At 40.2% G+C, this 5000-nt stretch overlaps 1 protein-coding gene across 2 annotated transcripts in view; it reads right to left on the reverse strand.

Annotated features, from left to right (window-relative positions):
* The window catches only part of LOC143020366 (irregular chiasm C-roughest protein-like), a 438384-nt gene that overhangs the window by 201385 nt on the left and 231999 nt on the right, over positions 1-5000 (reverse strand). Inside the window, exon 4 of one of the 2 annotated variants that reach the window (XM_076176738.1) lies at positions 1137-1184. The exons of the other annotated variant lie outside the window; for it this stretch is intronic. The gene's annotated coding sequence lies outside the window, so the exon portion shown is untranslated. The remainder of the gene's footprint in view (positions 1-1136; positions 1185-5000) is intronic. 2 annotated transcript variants of the gene reach the window in all.

The following is a 5000-nucleotide window of genomic DNA, read 5'->3' on the forward strand; positions in this document are numbered from 1 at the left end:
AGAGGAAACGGAAAATGATATTAAGAGGGCAACGGAGAGGTGAACTGAGGAGAAAGTTGGAAAGGAGAACATAAGAGAGAAATAGAAGATGATAGGGAACATAACAGATAGGAACGAAAACGGTATTAAAAGAGAAAATAAAGATGAAAAAGTGAAAAGGACAGGGCCTCAAAAAAAAAAAAAAATTAATAATATAGAGTTGGAAGAAAGAACGGAATATTTTGAAGTGATTATGACTGTGATTTTTTTCTCAAAATTAACATAAAAAAGCTGACATACAAATATAAATATATATATATATATATATATATATATAGTGTATATATATATATATTGTATATATATATATGGTGTATATATATGTATACACACACACACACACACACACACACACACACACACACACACACATATATATATATATATATATATATATATGTATGTATATATATATATATGTATATATATGTATATGTATATATATATATATACAAACAAATAAACGATTGAATAAACATGTAGATAGATAAATATATAGATTGAAAATAAATAGATAAATAAATGGATAAATAAATAAATGAATAAACAAAAAATGAATAAATAAGTAGATATATGAATAAATAAACAGGTAGGTAAAGTTGAATTCATCACAATCCACATGCAGAGTCCAGGGACGATCCGATGACTCTCAAAATATTTGAAGTTTTGAAAAATAAATGTAAAGAGAACAGGGGACCTATGAAGAACTCGAATGAAGAGGGTTTGAGGAGGACATCTGGATTTAGTGAAAAAATGCCTTTCACCAATGGCCCTAAGAAGATCATCAAAGTCAGGAAGTTGAGCAAGAGTCATAAATGGTCAAATAAGTCCAAAGAGACACTAGGGGAATCAGTTTCATAAAAAATTACGGTTATTGTAATCGCACAGGGGTTATTTATGGAAATAGAAAAAACATTGGAGGTCTAGAAGAGTTTAAACGATTATTTGAAATGTTAAAAAATGTCCTAAGAAGATCACTTTTAGATACAAGTTCCCGGATAATTTTAATAAAGTCATAAAATACTTTAGGATCATCGAGGGGCACAGAAAAACTACCGTGGGTTCAAAGAAGTCATTCTAAAGGATAGGGTACTTACGTAACATAGGCTGTACTCAAATAAGCTGGATCAGTGTTGTTACTTCACCTGAAACGAAAATTAGAAATAATTTACTATCACTGCTAAATACAAGATCTAGTTACTCTCGTGCACAAATGCATGTGCATCTTTCAATGAATCCAATGCTCCGGTTTTCCCTTTGTAGGATACCCGCCGCCCTCAGGAAACTTATAACGGCCACCTGGTCAACCCATAAATCACTCAGTAAAGAGATTTTGTGTCATTTTTCGAAACGGTTGAGTCTACTATAAAGTGCCGTAGTGGTTGCATCAGGAGCAATTGGATATTGTTGCCAGGGTTATTAAGTGTTGGCAATATTTCTATACATGGTGGTGATCTGAATGTAGCCATGCCTGTAGGGTTCTTGTTTGTCTCGGAAGTTATTTCTTCTGTTGGGCTGATTTCTGGATGTTTAGTGAAGTATAGATCCTAGTGGTCTATTGTGGAGTATTAGTTTTGTGATTTGTGTTTGTATAAGATTTTGTTTGGGCATATAACAGGGTACTGCAGCACATTACTGTTGGAGTTTAAGGAGGATACTGCTGGAGGTGTTGATTTTTCTGTTGCATGCAGTGAACTGTACTTGTCTGGTGTAATCTTATGATAACGTAGATTTGCGAAAATGTTATGGCAAAAGGTAATGAATTTTTGCCCTTTGGGGAGGGGGTTTTATGAATTTGAGAAAGTTTATGATAGGATAGACAGGAAGGTATTGTGCAAAGTATTGGAGATATATGAAAGGAGAAAAGCTGCTAAGGGCAGTCAAAAGTTGTTACATAAGTAATAGAGCTTATGGTAGGATTGGGAATGGTGAAAACAACTGATTTGAGGTGAAGGTGGGGTTACGCTCGCTAGGATTGTGTTATGTCGCTATGGCTGTCCAATGTGTACAAGGATGAGGTGGTACGGGATGTAAATACGAGGGTGATGGGCAGAGGAGTAAAGATGGTTAGGGAGAATGAAGGGAAGTGGAAGGTGAGCCAGTTGTTGTTTGTTGATAACACTGCCCGTATAGCTGGGTTAGGGGAGGGCCTAATGAAACTAGTGACGGAGTTTGGGAGGGTATGTGATGGGAGTAAGTTAAAGTAAATGTAAGTGAAATCAAGGTTTCAGATAATATGTACGAGATTTTTGTTGGGACTCACGAGGAAGGATAGAGTATCAAAGGAGGTGAAGAGGAGAATGGGGTTGAAAAGTGGGCTGGCAGAGAGAGCTGATGAAAGAATGTTGGGATGGTTTGGGCAAATGTAAAGAATGAGCAAGGAAAGATTAGCAAAAACAGTGTGGAGGGCAGAGTTGGTTGGAATGAACTTGAGGGAGGAAGACCAAGAATGAGATGGATGAATTAGGTAAAGGGGATCTCGAGTAAAAGAAGAAAGTTTGTTGAGCTGGGATGGGAAAAGGCAAAAGATAGGTGTGAGTGGAGAATGCTCGTGAATGGACGACAAATTGAAGCGACCCAAAGAGATTTCTCCTCGTCCTCTACATTTTCTAATGAGGTGTGTGTGTGTGTGTGTGTGTGTGTGTGTGTGTGTGTGTGTGTGTGTGTGTGTGTGTGTGTGTGTGTGTGTGTGTGTGTGTGTGTGTGTGTGTGTGTGTGTGTGTGTGTGTGTGTGCGTGTGTGTGTGTGTGTGTGTGTGTGTGTGTGTGTGTGTGTGTGTGTGTGTGTGTGTGTGTGTGTGTGTGTGTGTGTGTGTGTGTGTGTGTGTGTGTGTGTGTGTGTGTGTGTGTGTGTGTGTGTGTGTGTGTGTGTGTGTGTGTGTGTGTGTGTGTGTGTGTGTGTGTGTGTGTGTGTGTGTGTATTGGGAAATTTTCTGCAGAAACTATTAGAGCAAAAAAACTCTTCAAGAAATGTAAGAGTTGAACGGTTGAGGCATCTGCGAACTAGAACGTGAGTTGAGCACAACAAAAACTGTACAACTATGACTTATTTCTAACTATTTTGGATTAAAATTCATCATATCTGTAGCTTATGTCTATCTTGGATTAGTTTTGATTTCATTTCACACGATACCCTGGTATTCAGAGCACATATGATAAAGGTGACCTTTTGGCGAAATCGCCTAATCTCTCTATCCTCCCACTGGTATCCGAACAATTTGGATATCTGAAACATTATATCCTTCCTTATCTGATAGCAAATTTCCTAACTTATGATTAACTCCAGGTTATCTTATCCACTTCCCTGGCACGCTTTCGATACCGAAGGATTCTCTCATGACAAAGGCCTCCGCAACCAGTGGGACTTCTCGTTTTACTGCAGTCACCACCTTCTCATTAGAAATGAGTCATTTCTATTTACATTAAAATACAAACCACACTAGAATCATAAATATAGTATGGAGAAAATCACTACTAATTCTACAACTAACTGCTTTGTAAAGAAAGTAAAGTCTGTTCATGAAGACTGGCTTTACAAAATATCAGTTCATGATCTCCCTATTTGTTGCTTTATTCCAAATTTGAGACTCATTCCCTTACAGAGAGTGTATGAACAAGTAGGTTGGTAGTGGAGTATGTATGTGTATGCAATAAATATGTTACATACAGTACATGAATAGTCTTTTGAAGTATTTGTAGAAAATTCAACCCATTTTCCACAAAAGTTAACACAACAGTATCCAAAATAAAAAACAAAACCATAGACACAATCAAAGCCACCACCACCACCACCACCACCACCACCACCACCACCACCACCACCACCACCACCACCACCACCACCACCACCACCACCACCACCACCACCACCACCACCACCACCACCACCACCACCACCACCACCACCACCACCACCACCACCACCACCACCACCACCACCACCACCACCACCACCACCACCAACCACCACCACCACCACCACCACCACCACCACCACCACCACCACCACCACCACCACCACCACCACCACCACCACCACCACCACCACCACCACCGCTACCACAATAATATCTTTACTACCTCTGCATCCACACCCACCAACTCTGTCTTCATCTTCTTCTCCATCTCCACCACTTCCATGACCCCCCCCTCCCGCTCTCCTCACCCCGACCTCCCACCCCTCCCACCAGCAGAAGCCCCCTGAGCGCCGTTAAGTGTGGCCCTGTAAGTCGTCCTGCGGCTTCTTAGTGTTGGGGTGGAGGGGTCAACCGCGGTGAGCAGAGAAGAGAAAAATGAATGAGGGAAGGAAAAGTGAGAAGGCAGAAGGGAAAAGAGAGGGAATAGGAGTGAGGTGGAGAGACACAATTAAGAATGAGACAAAAAGAAAAAAAAAGAGCGAAGGGGAGCAAAAAAATCGGAGTGAAGAATGTGAATAGAGAACGAAGGGAGCTGGAGAAGTGGTGAGGAGGAGACGCGGGAAAAAAGAGTAGTAGGGTGAAGTACGAGTCTAAGACGACGAAGGAAAGGAAAAAAGAGAGGGAATGAGTGAAAAGAAGAAGGGAAGAGGATAGAGAATGAAAACGAAAATAAGCAAAATAAGATTGAGAGGAGAAAGAGGAGATGCGAGGGCCAGGAAGGGAATGATGAGTGCAATGTTGGAGGGGGAAGGGAGAAAGTAAACGCTATTGGTTGGTGGCTACGTTGGAATGGGAATGAAAGAGAGAGTGGAAAGAAAAACGAAAGAATGAAGAGGAGTAAGAGAAAGAGGAGGGGGAAGAGATAGTCGTGGAAGAAAAATATTGAGGAGGAGGAGGAAAAGGAGAAGAAAGAAAATAAGGAAGAGTAGAAGGGAGAAAAGAAGAGGGAAGAAATGCCATAGAAATAAAGGAGGAAGAAGAAAAAGAATTGTAAAACCAAATGAATAGCTGATGATGGAGATGTGCAGGAAAAAAGAAAAGAAGC

The sequence above is a fragment of the Oratosquilla oratoria genome, chromosome 39, assembly GCF_046742065.1.
Source record: "Oratosquilla oratoria isolate Oo_2021 chromosome 39, ASM4674206v1, whole genome shotgun sequence".
Taxonomy (NCBI): domain Eukaryota; kingdom Metazoa; phylum Arthropoda; class Malacostraca; order Stomatopoda; family Squillidae; genus Oratosquilla; species Oratosquilla oratoria.